Below are 15927 nucleotides of genomic sequence, written 5' to 3'. Positions count from 1 at the left end.
TTATGTAAGTTTATATTAGATATATCTGGTGCTTTAAGACCCTCATTAGTTTGACAGACTTGAATTGGTGGGGGGATAAATCTATTAGCAATAATTTTAAAATACGAGCTTCTAATCGGTTGGCAACAAGTTAAATCACAGCTTTTGATAACTTGTAGAAAATAGTGACTTCAACCAAATCCATGTAAAAACAAGTCACTATTTTCTACAAGTTATCAAAAGCTGTGATTTAACTTGTTGCCAACCGATTAGAAGCTCGTATTTTAAAATTATTGCTAATAGATTTAATCAGAGAGAAATCATGGCAGTTATTTCTTATGGAAAAATGCTAAGTGTAGAATGGGCTAGATGAAGAAAATGTTGAGTTGTCTGGTGTTTTGGTTCCCCAAGAAGTTATTCAACCAGACCCTATGCCAATAATAACAATTGAGGAGCATTTGGCATCTCCATGGGAAGATGTAAAAGCTACGATTTAAGATTTGGGTTTATTTGTAAAAATATGTTAGAAAATTAAAGAAATTTTTCTTAAAGTTGTAAACTACTAATGTAACTACATCTTAAAATAAACTTTTTTTCTTAAGGAGGGGGGGGGGGGTTAATTAAATGTTGAAGTAGTTTTATAGGGGGTTCTTTGAAAATTTGACACGTTGTTGACAAGGGGGAGGGGGGAGGTAAAAATTGTCAAAAATTTATTGACGTAATTAATGGACAGCCCCCAAAGTTAAAATTCATAAAACAGCTGTGCAACTAATTTAAAGCGCTTGCAATATTTTATAACCAGAGGAAAATTGGTTGACATCAATAACTCATATAATCTTGCCATCATCGCCGTATAATTTGTTATAGCTTTAATTGCAGTCTAATAAGTTATTGATAAAGAACACAAATAGCAGTGATGCAAGAACTGATCCCTGATTGACGCCACTTGTCAACCTAATCCACTCGGATGTCTATTAGCTAGCCAACCTGTGATCCAGCTAGCTAGCTTATAATATCATAGGCATGAATCTTATGAAGAAGTCGTTGTGTGACAATGTGTTGAATACTGAAATATAAATTTAAAAAAATTCTGAGAACAATTTTGTTATAACATATTGACATGGTTTTCACTTGATATTTAAAATAAACTCTTTTTTTTTTAATTATGATTACTACAACGATGATCATTAACTTCTTGTTTGTTTATTTTTTATTATTATCATTAAAGTATGATTTTTAAATGTTTACTTAGATTAAGTATGCTCTATGCGTGTGTGCTTATTATTTTTTATATTATATTTGGAACCAGACTTGATCTTTGATTATTAAATTTTCAACTTCAAGCTCAGACTTTTCAGGCACAATATACCCTGGCACTGTTGAAAAATTATCTATACTTACTTGCTTCCATTTTTCTGACAATGTTTGCCCAGCATATTTGAAGTTTAATTTTTCCAATTCTTCGTCAACTGTTCTACCTTGTGTGTCAAGGTGACTTCCAAATTGTTCATGCGACAAAATTAGTCCGGACAGTTCTCGACTAAGAGAAGCAATTCGTCTTTCTACTCGATTAAACGCACTTCTACTAGACGCATTTGTTGCTACAAACATTGCATCAATGTTTTGCTTTACAAAATGATGGACAGCAACATCAAAAACTTTTTGATACCTTGGATTTTCATTAGGTCCACCATCCACAGACATAATAAGAATCGGTTTGAAAACTCTGGCATTGCATCTTGAATGATGAAGCATACTTCTTTAGGTCCCAACAAAGAAGCTACTTCCTCTAGGTGATTCAAAGTAGCTGTACAAAATCGACCATCAATGTGTTTTGAGTGTAAATCATTTTGCTCGAATTAATTTCACTGGTACAGTTGTTACATGGCTTTTGCCTTCCGATGATAAACTTCGTTTTGGCAGGAGCCGAGTATAAACAGCACTTCTACTTATTTGAAAACCGTTAATTTTTAATTGTTCTGTCAATTCATTAAGATTTATAACACTACGATACACATCGCTTTGTCTTTTTCCATGAGCAGCAGACCCATAAAATGCAATGTCAACAATGGCTTTTAAAAGTAGCGGCTGATCTTCTTCAACTGTTGGTCGCCCAGCTGTCTGTCGGATCTTTAATTTACTGCTGATGTCAGGATTTCTAGCACAAATTTCCGCTAAAGTTTCTTTTTTCTTTTTTCGAAATATCTTTTGCTTTTCTTGTTCTTATTTTTTTCTTTTGAGTTTTTTTTTAAGCTCATCAACTTTTATAACACCACATTCTTTTCGTTTATACAAGCCAATCAAATCGCTCTTGAAGATGCTTCTCTGACTCTGTAATTCATCTTATGTTTTTGCTTTGTTTTTTACAGATTTTTCATTACAAGTAATACTAGATGGACCAGCTTCAAAATCAATTTCTATGTGGTCTTGTAGAATGTTTTGTGTTTGTTGTTTCACAACTTGTAACATTTTTAGATTTGTTGCTACTTTTTTAGGAAGGACACTTCCAGTCTTCATTGAATGGCCTGCCCAAAAGGTCAACAATGTTGCCTTATTTTTCTGTGCTAAGGCGGAATAACTATTCAACAACAAATCTATTTTTTTTTGGCAAATCGTCCTCTTTTTTCAATTTATTCCAAATTTCAGTAACCTCTCTTTGACAGTCTTGCTTACGCTTGTTGGGAAATGCCTTTATATATGCTTCATACAACGACTTGCGAAAGTTTGGTTTGTCCATTGTAAATCTAAAAAAAATATAACAATTCAAAAATTGATTTAGATTTAATTTAATTTATATCTAAATCAATTGGTAACAAATTTGTAATCTAACACAAAAAAACATATAAACCTAGGCCTGTTTAACAATTATTTAATGGTTCTGAACATTCTAGACATGTAATGTATTAATAAGATATTAAATAAGTCCAAGATAAGACTGTCGAAAATCGTAATAATGCTTGCCCATGTACCCGTCAAACGAATGGGCGGTTACCGGTGAAAAATAAACTTTATATAAAAGTTGTGCCGGGAAAAAAAACCATATAAATTAAATGGGTAGTTTTTCCCAAATTTTCATTAACACTAAAAGTCGATATGTTAGTTTTTCTCAACTGTAATCGGGACTTGGATTTTAGTGCTGTTATTGGTTTAAAGTTCTTCTTCTTTACTTATACCAAAACTTTATTTTGTTTTAAGTTTTCTTATTCACAAGTCCCAAATACTGTTGAGAAAAACTAACATGTCTACTGGTAATGTTAATAAAAATGTGTTTGTTTGTTTTTTCGAAAAATAAAATACCTTTTTAAGAAGAATTTTAAACCTTTGATATGTAATTTGCATAAACTGAAACTTGGATTTCTTTGAATGACCTTTCAGATAATTATGTTTTCCATCTTCCAGGTTTTAAGAAAAATTGTTGAAGAAACTACCTAACAAACGAGTCGGAGGAGTTCTGATTTATGTAAAGGAAAACATTGCAGTTAACGTTAAGAATAATAAGTGGGTTTCAAAACTTTCAGAACGTTATGTTCGATGTTTTCAGAAATTCTTATTATGATAAAGAAATCGTTATTATTTGAATTTTTTACAAGATCTTTAAAATCTTCTTTCACATTATGTGAAGAAACTACGCTAGAAACGCAACCTAATTTTTTGTTTTGGGAGTAATAGAATTAAAAAAATAAAAAATTATTGACGTCAACTTTACAAATTGTTGATTTCCGCAAAATGTAGAGCTCTTGTTTCCAATATTTGAAAGAATGCCTCTGCAATAACACCATCCGTGATAATCCAATTGAACCTGAGTTAGGTATGGTTCTAATATAGAAAAAATAGCATTGGTGAAGACTTATTAATTATTATTATTAAATGGTGAATGTCAGTTACTGTTAATTTGAATCTTGTTTTAAGATCACTTATATTATTGTTAAGATAATCAATTGTCATGGGTATGGCTTTATTAATTGTTATTGATGTATACAAAGCTATTAGATAATAAGATAATTGAATTTCATTTAGACTAACACATTTTGCTTCGTTGACAAATGACCTAGAATTCAACAAGCACATTTTTCTGAGGTTCCATACGCAAGAGTGCCGATGGTAGTAGCTACTGGTCGCATTGGATAATTTTTTTCTGGCTTGTGAGCTTTTAAAACGCCGTTAAGTCGTACTTTATCATAAGTAGGGTTGGGTCTGGGTAGGATTATAGTTTAATATTATTGAGTTATTAACGTCTTTATCGAGTTTCTCTTTATCGAGAAATTATTCAGATCCTTTATCAAATGGATAAATATTTAACACATCTCTTATCTTTTTTAAATTATTTAACGCTAATTGTTGTTCTCTTGTTTGGTTGTCTGGCAGATTATGTTTTAGTGATTTTGTCAAAATTTTACTAACATTTTAACGTATGTTCTCTGCGTTAGCTTTTTTATTTTGTTTCGCTAAATTCAAGACAAATCGTCAGCCGAGAACCAATATTCATTTTTTGTGAAAAAATATCCAATTTTTGTGAAAAAAAGAAAAAACTCAAAATGTGGACATACAGCTTCTTGGTTCTCGGCTGACGAAATGACTCAATAGGGGTTAATATCTCCATAAACGGCAATTTTTTATAAGAAGGTGCAAAATTAGGACCCAAATTTAAAAGTTCATTCGCGGGAACGTCTATTTGAATTTGTGTGAGGTTTAAAACTCCTGATTTAATTATTTTTATAGACTTTTTTGATATAGATTTTATTATTATTTGTTTTTGAAAAAAGGATGTTCAACTGACTTCACCCAAAAATGTTATCTATAAATGACAACTATCACTATGCGCAAACATCTTAGGAGTTTAAACAATTCCCTATTCTACTTAACAGGGATAACGGGGTAAAAGTTGCTTTAAATAGTTGGAGACCACTATTTAAGAAAATCATAAAAAAACAAAACAATTTTCATTGACGTTGTCTTTGCAATGACTTCTTTTTGATTTTTAATGTTTTATTTTGTAACGGTTTTAAATTGGCATTTTACGTTCGATGACAGGCTATACAAAATAGACCAAAATATCACATCAAAGAAAAATTAGTTAGTACGATGCTATTTTTCATGTTTTTATAACTTATTATAACTTTACGTACTACAAGAAATGTCGCTAAAAAAATTAAGAATTTATTAATATAAATTTTTTTAAATGACTTTTGTTCAGCTTTAATCAAAAATTTAAAACATTTTTGTAGATTTGTTAAACTTATAACAAATTTTAAAGTTATAATATAAATTTAAATTTAAACAAGTTTTTTTATTAAATTTTTTTGTTTCGCTGATAAATATCAGTTAGTTGACTTTTTCAAAAATTCATTCTATATTCTAATTATCCTTTTTTTATTATAATAAGTAAAGCATATTATCTGTATTGTAAAGGTGTTTATGACATTTATATATTAGTTTCTTTATTGTATGTAAAATGCCAAAAACATGTTCTGTTGATTGGGATTATTTTGAAATAGAACTAATAAAGATAATGAAGTAGTTGTTTTTTGTATGTAATTTTTAAAAAGTGCCAAACGGTTTAAAAACTTGCTAATGGATTAACATCCAATATAAGATATCACTTGAAAATAACTCATTTATCTTTGTATAAACTATTAGTTGAAAAAGAATTTAGAAATTCAGTTGATAAAAATGGCGGAGAGAAAAATAACTCTACAGAGACACAAGGTAACCTATAACAAAAGTTTGTTCACTGATTTATTTTAACTAAATAGTTCAATTGAGAAGTTGTTTTTTAATTTCAGATGAGTATATCGAAGGATCGATACAAGGTCCCACAGCAAAAAAAAAAAAAAAAAGTTACGAAAGAAGTTTTAGCTCAAGTAGTCCCACCTCAGAAAATATAAACAAATAAAACAAGACAATATTATTTAAGTCATAAAAAAATACAGTTTCTTTACTTTCAAAATATAAATATCAGGAACTGTCTGACATGTAAAATTTTATCAAATGCCTTTGCAAAGTCAAGAATAAATAAATAATCGATTATGTCTAACTTTTTTTTAACGAAGTAATCGATTATGTCTAACTTTTATTTCCATTAGTTTGCATGGAACAGAGTGATATTGGCCTGTAATTGGCTGGATCTGTTCTGCTGCCTTTTTCATAAATAGGTGTAACATTAGCTCTGAGCTAAGTTGATAGAACCTTGCCAGATTTTATTAAAAGTTGAAAAATCTAAGTTAGTGGAGCTGACATTGACATGGACAAGCTTTTAAAACTAACGGACTAATGTTGTTATTGTCCATTAACTTATTTCCATTAAGCGGTTTTAGGTATTTGAGAACAATAAATTGATCAATCGTTATATTCAAAGTTAAAGCATTTGTTTTGGATGCAAAAGCTTTTAGTGGCTGAATCAGGTTTCGTTGTAAAAACTGATCAAAATTGGATGTTAAGAATATTTGCTTTTGTTATTCCATTGATGTTCATTTGATTTGAATCTGAGTTTAAGACCGATATTTGATTGATCACTGGCCGTTTACTATTATTATATGCAAATAGTCTTTTTGGATTGTGCTTGTCGTTAGCTAGCTTTGACTCATAGACGTGTAATGTTTATTTGCTATTTTTCTTTACCTCTTTTTTGACATTTGTATACTCCTTGATGTGTGCAGCATTTTTACATTTTAGAGGTTATATGTAATAACATTCTTTAACATTGCAATCCATAAACTTAGCTTGCCACTTTATGTTATTTATAAATGTATTTATTTCATTATATTTACCATATTTGTTAAGTAACATTTTGCTGTTAAAACTATTTTAACTTTTTTTTTTTTTTTTTTTTTGTTCTTTATTTCAATATTTATGGTACAGATACGAAAATATATATAAAAAAAAAAAAGTCAACAAGTCAAGATATCGTTAAAAAATAAATAATAAAAATAAATATAAAGAACGCGGGTACTCAAAGAAGACTATCAGGTCTTGTCACAGAAAAACCGCTATTGAAAATATTAGAACGTTTTTTTTAAAAGTTTTTATTTTTTAATTGTTATTTCATTTTGTTATGGTGTTTACGGCTTGCATCAATCAAATTGCTATGTCTTCCGAGCTGCTGACTTATGCGAACAATGATGTCCATAATAGATAAACCAAGTAGTTAAATCACTTTCGCGCACTGAATCTAATTTGTCGAAAATATTCACTGAATCTTAATTTTCTCCATATTTATTATTCACTATATATAACTGAATATAATCAATATAATTTTATTTCCAGACTGAATATAATGCATTTCCAGATTGTTCAAAAACCTGTGCAAAAGGACCTAGATAGCCATATGATGGTTATCGCTGTCTCAAGCTAAATTACCAAACTTCCGTTTACCCTTATGACAACAAAAAAACACTAAGCCACTGCCAAATATATAAATTAACGTTTACGCTTCTGAAGACAAAACGCCAAACCACTACCAAAGGATGGTTCACCTCCAAACGTAGCCAACATACATATATTGGCAGAAACGCATACATTCATTATTATTATTTTTTTTTTTTCTTATTTATATATTTATTTTAATATTTTTGTATTTTTACTTTTTCTTTATTATCATTATTATTATTATTTTTTTTTTCAATGTTTTTATTAATGTTATTTGTTTATTTTTGTTCAATTTTTTTATTACAAAATTAAATTTAATAATAAAAGTATATAAAGTTCGTAATATAATATTATAAATAAAAATAATAATAAACGTGCAATATTATAATAGAAGAGTTCTAAAACTTAAAAACTAAAACATGTTAAATGATTGCTTGTGGGTAAAAAAACAAACAAAAAATAAAAAAATAAAAAAGAATATACATTAAATATATACATATACTAATATAGATAAGGGATTTTCAAAAATTTGAAAGTAGATTAGTATATTTTCAATTAAAAAAATGAGTTTTTTAACATTTTGTTTAAAAGAATCAAAATTACATTCTTGAGAAAAATCTTTCGAAGTATTTAGAACTATACTATTCCATAAAAATGGTCCGCGAAATCAAATAAAAAATTTTCCAAAATTTGTTTGAGAAAATGGTTGTCGAATTAAATTATCGTTCCTTAAAATATATTTATTTCTATCTCTTTGTAAATACAAGTTACGAAAAGAAACGGGTGATAGGTGGGTCTTGCATTTATACATAAAACAAAGTATATTAAAAACATTTAACCCATATATATATTGAGTGCTTTCATATCATATAAAAGAGGCTTGGCGTTAGCAAAACGCTCCTTGAAATTTATAAGGCGTGCTACATGCTTCTGTTGCCGATAAATAGGTTTAAGTTTACTTTTATAAGTGCTACCCCAAGCAATGTTTGCGTAGTTAATATGGCAATGAATTAACGAATAATATAACTGAATTAAGGTACGTTTGTCAAGAACGTTTCTTTTTTTGTATAAAATGCTTAAACTCTTTGAAATTTTATTGCACAAGTTAGCAATGTGGCTTTTCCAATTAAAATTTTCATCGATATATACACCTAAGAACCTTGTCACTAGAACTCTTTTAATAATTATGTTATCGATAAAAAGAAAGAGTAAGTTGCTAGACAGCTGGTGCTTTTTACCATAAAGATGAAAAAAAATCCATTTAGTTTTGTCAATATTTAATGATTTGTTTAATCTAAACCATTCGGAAATTTTGACTAGTTCAATGTTCATGTTGCTAAAAAGTGTAAAAATGTTTTTATGAGAAAGAAATAAGTTAGAATCATCAGCAAACATAATTGTCATTAGGTTAGAAGCTTTTGGTAGATCATTAATAAATATTAGAAATAGAAGGGGCCTTATAATGGATCCTTGAAGAACTCCACATGAATTATTTAACAAATTAGATGATACGTTATCATCCGCATAAACAAATTGTTTCCAATTATTTAAGTAACTTTTTAGCCAAATAAATATATTTCCAGTAATTCCGTATCACTCTAGCTTTTTAAAAAGAATTTTGTGATCAATAGTATCAAAAGCTAAGGGTCTGCGTCTCGGAATTGTTTTCTCGAAATAAACTGGGAAAAGCGTAATGAGACGAGAAATTTCCCGGAAAAAAATAACGAGACAAAGGAAACGATTATCCCGGAATAAAGTTATAAATCGGGACATAAATTTTTTCTCGGAATTTAAAAACTGTGTCCCGGATAATTACGAAACGTTATGAGACAGATCAATTATATTAACTAGATATCTAACTCGCGCTTTCGCAGTGAAGAAAATGTTTTGCCAACCAAGATTGTTTTGCCAGCCAGAAATGATGCAATCATAAAAACAAAGCTAAACAAAGACTTATTAACTGTCCAGTTTAAATAAAGCGGGTTTAAAAATTTTAAAAAATTGTTTCACTTTTTCTTACGGAATTTTTTTTTGAAGTTAGACATCTAGTTAATATATATCATTGAGACATAGATATTTATATCTATCTGTCTCTATGATATATATTAATGCCATAACCATGCCATAACGACTCAAGACGTGGCATAACGATACGAGACATTCTGTTAAAATACGTGACAAAACAAGACATGCCACAATGGTTCGAGACAAACGAGCCATTCCGAACGCGTGGATTAAGTATTAACAAGTTAAATCCTTGATTATTAATGGGCAGTTGGGTAGATTTGGTTACATTTGGCTGCCAAGACAACTTGGCAGTAACATTAAGGGTCAGACTTGGCGATGTATGGCTGGCAGAATAAATTTGCTGTTAAAAAAATGCAAATCATTCACAACAATAGCAACTACAAAAGTTTTTCAATAACCAAAAAGTTTAAACTTATATATTATAACTCTTTTTATATATTAGTGAAATTTAATGCTAAAAGCATTAATGTGTCTTTCTTGGACCATTTGTGCACTAAAGCAGGTAAAAATTTTTGATATTTTTTGATAATATAAGAAAAACGGAGACATCAAATAATATAAGACATACCAATTTTGAATGTTATGCATATTTTAATAAAAAAAAATGGTTTTGTTAAATTAGTGAATTACTAAATTAGTATAGTAAAGTTGAACTGTCGTTAGTTGAATTGTCCTATCTTTTTAAGACCCGCGTAACATAGTTTCATTTTTCGGGAAATGGCAGGCTATACTAGTACTCTTTGGAGAGTGGGCACGTCAACATATAGCTCCTGGATTTTAATTTATTCTTTAAATTTTTAGTGAGACTTTTACATTCGGCGCTGTCTGAGTATAGTCAAAGTCAAATTGTCTATCAGTCTGCAAGATACCACGAAGCAAAGGTCATATCTGGAATTTTTATGAGGAGCAAATAACAGACGAAATTCATGATGACTGTGGTATAAGCCAGGCCAATGGTCGGTGCAAACTTAGTGGCAATATTTACAAGGTCAATGATGGTAACACATCTGGCATGCGTAAGCACCTACTTTGTGCGATCCTCTTGAGTTCAAAGAGCTGGAGAAACATAAAGCTGTCCACAAGAGAGATTTGGTTTGATTTGGCCTTGGACGAACTTGAAAGTATCTATAATGAAGATGAGACTAATGAGCCACAAAGAGGTGAGTTAAAAGTGTAAAATGACGTTGCTTGTAGCAATTTTATTTTAAAAAAATATTGGATTTTTTTAAACTTTTAAGATTAAAAAAAATCCAATATCTTTTTAAATTTTAGGATTTTTTCCAGGCGAAAAATCTCCTCAAGTTCTCAACCGCTCCATTAAGAAAAGACGACTTTCCATACCAGATTGTCTTATTGAGTGCAAGTCAAGCCAGGCAAGACTGAGTCAGTGTCTGAAGTACAAATCCAGAAATCCAAAGCAACTTTGAGGTGACTTGGAAATTATGAAACTTCTGGCAAGGATGAATCTTCCATTCAGCTTTGTTGAGGCAAGACCTTTGAAGGAGTTTATGCACTACTTAGATCCAATGCTGAAAATTAAGGCTGCCACAACTTATTCTAGGTACAAGCTGCCTTTGTTGTATGACAATGTCAAGACGGCTTAAATGTGGATAAAGTTTTGGAAACTAATCTACTGCAAAGTCCGGGAATGGCTCTGAGCACGGACATTTGGACTTCAAGGAACTTTGATCCATACCAACATTGTCTGTTCATTACATTGACAAGGAGTGAACCCTGAACAAGTTTGTCGTTTCTGTCAGTCCGTTCAGTGAGAGGCACACAGTAGACAACATTGCAAAAAAGATCGACAAGTAAGTTAAATTACAAAATGTACTTTTTTACATGAGTTAAGTTAATTGTGTTCAACAGTTAAGGTGATATGCCTGATCTCGCCATTATGCCCGTTTATAATCAGTGCAAAGGAAAGTTAGTTATTTTGGTGTTTGTATTAGACATAAATTACCATACTGTGACAATACTAGACATTTCAGTTTGCTGTAATTTTTTGTTACTTTTATTAGGGTTGTTGCTGATCTACCTGCGTCAGGAACTGTTTCAGTTGTCGTAACTCATGGCAATGCTGCCAATGTCAAAGCTGCAATTCCAAAGTGCCCCTTTATTGACGATTCTTTTCTTTGTGTGGACCATACCTTGAATTTGGCCATAAAGGACACTGTCGATGCCACCACAACAGTAGACCATGCAATCACTCGTGCTCAAAGGCTAGCAAAAAAGACGCACGAGAGTCATTTGGTGAATGAAAGAATCAAAGCTATTGCAACTATGAACAGGGACATTCAACTTGCCATGGGAACCGATTCAAAGGAAAATGTTACAGAGTTGGTCTACAAAAAGTTCATCACTGCCAACAACACTCGCTGGAATTCTACATAGATGTATGTGCAGAGTGTCTTTGACATGAAAGAACCTTTTTGGTAATTAAAGCAAGGCCAGGCATTGACCCAGCAGATGTTGCATCTCTTTTCATCTCAAAATCATGGATCAACCAACGGCCACTGCAAACTTGGTGGAGGAAACAGATTCGTTAGCTCAAGACGTGATTGAATTTCATTCTCAACATACAGCAACTTTGTAGAAGTCCGACATTGCCAAGGAATGGGATGTCTACAAGAATATGCATCCCTGGCCAAGGAAAGAGGCCCAGGAAAATGTTCTTGGGTTTGGAAAAAAACATGAAATGATTTTACCTCTTTTAACTGAGGCAGCCCGGCGTTACCTGGCGATTCCAGCATCTTCAGCCACTTCCGAGAGGGCCTTCTCTGCAGGAGGAAACATAGTCACACACAAAAAGACCAAGTTTCAGCCGCAAAATATTGAAAAGTTGCTCTATATCCAACAGAACTATGACTTTGTTAAAATCAAGTACTGGAAACTGATCTCAGAAGATGACAAAGATTCTGGTAGGGCATTCACAAAAGTTCTAAAGAGAGATCTTAACTTTATCTTTGCCTTTAGTAAAATCTTAAATTTTGCCACTTCCATTAATTGTTTCTATGTTTTTTGTTTTAAGTTTAAACTTTTAAACTTTTTTTAAACTGAAATTTTGCTCAATTTAAAAATTTTTGTAAATTTCCTTTCAGATTTGTTGTCTCAAGTGAGTGATCAAGCCAATGTTGTTGAATCTGATGATGTGGTTGCGATTTAGCTTAATCCAAGACTGCCAAGTCAGCCGATGTCACGAGCAAGTACGGCCTTCTCTAGAATCTCTACTGCTACAACATCTCATGTACCAGGTATTACACCACTGATCACCAGTTCAAGGGGTTCTGCTCTAGCTCCTTTTGCTGGACCATCCAAAGCTCCAACTGATGCACCTTCAACTAGTGATACAAGTAAATGAACTGTTTGATAAATTTTGTAATTAAAAACTTTTATTTATTGCCAATAAAATTTAGTTAATGTGCATTAAAGTACAACATTACAAATAAAATAAATGAAACACATGCAAATTTTCATTTCAATTTTTATTTATCTTGTTAAGTCTCGGTAAATAGTTTAATTACGATAAAGTAGCCGAAACAATTGTAATGACCAAGCCCCCCAGCAGAATTCTAAATTTTATACAAAGGATTAACTAGTATGTCTTGTTATGTCTTGTTATGTCCCGTTCAAAAGATGTAAATTCCGGGAAATTGTGAAGCTCCTATTTTGTCCGGGACATCTCGTCTCGTCTCGGTATCGTTCCTGATTTCGACTAAATATTGAAAATTGTCTCGCTTTTTATCGCTAATTGGGACAAGGCTTTTAGGATCGTCTCGTCTCGACTAAAAAAAATAACCAGACGCAGATTCTTATCAAATGCTTTTGCCAAGTCAATGAAAACACCTAAATTAAATTGAGAATTTTCAAATGAGTCAGATATATTTCTTGTAAATTGAAGAATGGCATGTTCAGTGGAATTTGATGGCCTCGTTAATACCCTATACAGCAATTTTGTCACATACGTGACTTTTTGTGCTGGGGAGATCATAATTGACTACTCGAGTTGCTTTAGTTGCTTGCATTTTATTATTTTGTTCAGTAACCATTGCTGCTGTTGGTTTAGGATTTGCTACGACCTTTAACCAAGTCTTTGGATTTGCCGTATACGTTTGTGAAGTAGTTGTTGTTATTTGATACTCTTTGTTGTAATTCAATTTGTTCTAATTCAAGTTTAAAAAGCAGTATTATCCATTTCAATTCTTAACATTTTTTCCGTGAGAATTTTGATTGTTGTTGCATGCGTCTGAGTCCAAATGAGTAGTTTTTAATAAAACTGGAGTTATTAATGTGCTTTTTTTTAGTGAAAATTTTATTTTTTATTCACAAGTAACTTTTATTAAGAGTAAAAATTCAACAAATATAATAAATTTAGAAGATAAAAAAAAATATGTAGTTTTTCTAAGCAAAGTTAAAGCAAAAATACGTCTGTTTTATTTCTCAAGCGCATGCGCATCTGTATTTTTATTTGTTTTTATTTGGTTTTAGTTATTTTTTCAGTAGCATAAATATTTTTCCCCTTTACATCAAAGGTCAAGTCATGATTTTATAAAAATATATCTCCAGTTGCAAAAATGAAAAAATAATAATAATAATTTGCAGAAGAAACAATTAAAACTTTTATATGCGATATAAGTTTTAAATGTCGCTTTTTTTTGCGTTTTTTTGTTATTTGTTGATGTTGCATAACAACATTTTGTTGATGTTGCAAGAAATTAAAATCTATAAATAACTTTGTTTCAATTGCACTAATATTTGATTTTGAATAAACTAAAACATAGCTAAGTACGAACTCTATTTTGATACTTTCAGTATCAAAATAATCTGAACATCAGTATCAAAATAAGCTGGAGTATCATAATCAGTAGTCTGAACAGTAAATTGGTGCTGCAGTATCATAACCAGTTATCTGAACAGTAAATTGATACTGGAGTATCATAATTAATAATCTGGAGTATCATAATCCGTAATCTGAACTAACTGGAGCAAAATATTACGCCCCACTTTGTTAAGATTGCAATAAAACATAAAACAAAGTTACAAGAAAAAAAAATTTAAACCCATATAAAGAAAGTTGTTTGAAGGCGCACATTATTTGTACGCGCATACAAAATATGTGCGCGTTTTAAAAACTTTATTTTACGCGAAAAATGTTTAGATATTAGCGTGGTGGGCGTAATAATGATCTTATTATGAGGCTTGGCTGACAAGGTTAGGAGTTCCAATCCTCGTCAGGTATATATTTTCTTTAATTTGATGTTTTATTTTTGGGTAGTTTTAAGTTTTTTTAATTATTATTGTTTACTTATAGTTATGTTCATCATTTATATTTATTTTCATAGTTTCCAAGAATAAGTGGATCAATCCATACATATATTGACGTAATCGCAGTGGAATGAACATACATCGATTAACTTAAATTAAGGATAGGGGCAGTAGAGTGTACATGCATCAACTGACTTAAATAGGGATAGAGGCAATGGAGTGTATATACATTCACTGAGGGTTTAGGTTATAACAGACATTCTTTTAATTAAAAGTAAAGTATTTCAATATTTATTTAAAAAGGGTTTATAAATTAATTTAATTTGTATTGAAAAAATATTAAATTAAATTTCCCTAGATTTTTAGGTAAAATAGTAAAAATAATTAATAATAATTTATGTTTACTTACGTGCGTTCAAATAAGATAAAATTAGGTTTACGGGCATACAGCACCTTGAAGGTAAACCTTTAAGAAGACAATTAAAAGATGAATTTACGTCAGCAAAACTGTTAACGCTTTAGTGATTTTTTAACAAATGGTCTCCCTTGCTGGGTGTGGTGTCAACTACTTGGCACCACACCCAGCTAGCACACGCACATTGATAAAACGTTAGAACAATGTTGTTGGCGGTTAACAATTAACACTCTCAAATATCGAATAATTGCTTTAGTCTAAATAACCCTTTTTTTCTTTTTTTCTTTTCAACTGAGAAAAGAAAAAAGAACATTGGTGAATGCATTAGTTGTTTAGTAAGATTCATTCAAAAATGCACTAAATAGTATATCAAAGAATACAGTACAGAAATGCGCCACAAGGCTTAAAGCAGATAGTTTGAAAAAACAACTTGAAACTCTTAAGATTGGTTTAATGCTCTAAATTTTGAATGAAATATTGAAAATTATTTACAAAATTAATATTAACCGACACAGGCGGGAAAAGTAGAAGGAGGGGCGCTATTAGAGACAGAAAATAGGTCGGGGTGGGGGTACTTAGCTATGAACCATGTAGTGTAACTGGTATTTATAAAGTAATTGATTACAATCTCTTAAAATATTTTTTAGAATTAATATATTTATCAACTCTACAGAATCTTTACACAAGTTGCAAATAACGTCGTCAACTGCAAAATGTCATTCTCGGTTAATATCAACATAAATGTTTCAAGTTTGTTGTCACTTAATGAGTGATGCAACCTAGTTTTAATAATTTTAAGTTTAATTATTGCCCGTTCATAGCTCACTTGTAAAAAATAAAGTCTTAATAGATATTTTTAAGTCAGAAACAGAATT

At 30.8% G+C, this 15927-nt stretch overlaps 2 long non-coding RNA genes across 2 annotated transcripts in view; both read left to right on the top strand.

Annotated features, from left to right (window-relative positions):
* The window catches only part of LOC136081940 (uncharacterized), a 37593-nt gene extending 22575 nt beyond the window's left edge, over positions 1–15018 (top strand). Inside the window, exons 2-5 of the long non-coding RNA XR_010639256.1 lie at positions 10174–10532; positions 10657–11183; positions 11394–12293; positions 12474–15018. This is a non-coding gene — a long non-coding RNA (uncharacterized LOC136081940). The remainder of the gene's footprint in view (positions 1–10173; positions 10533–10656; positions 11184–11393; positions 12294–12473) is intronic.
* Positions 4973–5905, top strand: LOC136081941 (uncharacterized). The gene is made up of 3 exons (XR_010639257.1): positions 4973–5056; positions 5617–5685; positions 5763–5905. It is a non-coding gene; the product is annotated as an uncharacterized LOC136081941 (long non-coding RNA).
* Positions 15019–15927: the final 909 nt, after the last annotated feature.

This window comes from Hydra vulgaris, chromosome 06 (assembly GCF_038396675.1).
Source record: "Hydra vulgaris chromosome 06, alternate assembly HydraT2T_AEP".
Taxonomy (NCBI): Eukaryota; Metazoa; Cnidaria; class Hydrozoa; order Anthoathecata; family Hydridae; genus Hydra; species Hydra vulgaris.
This window is presented reverse-complemented; position numbering and strand designations above follow the sequence as displayed.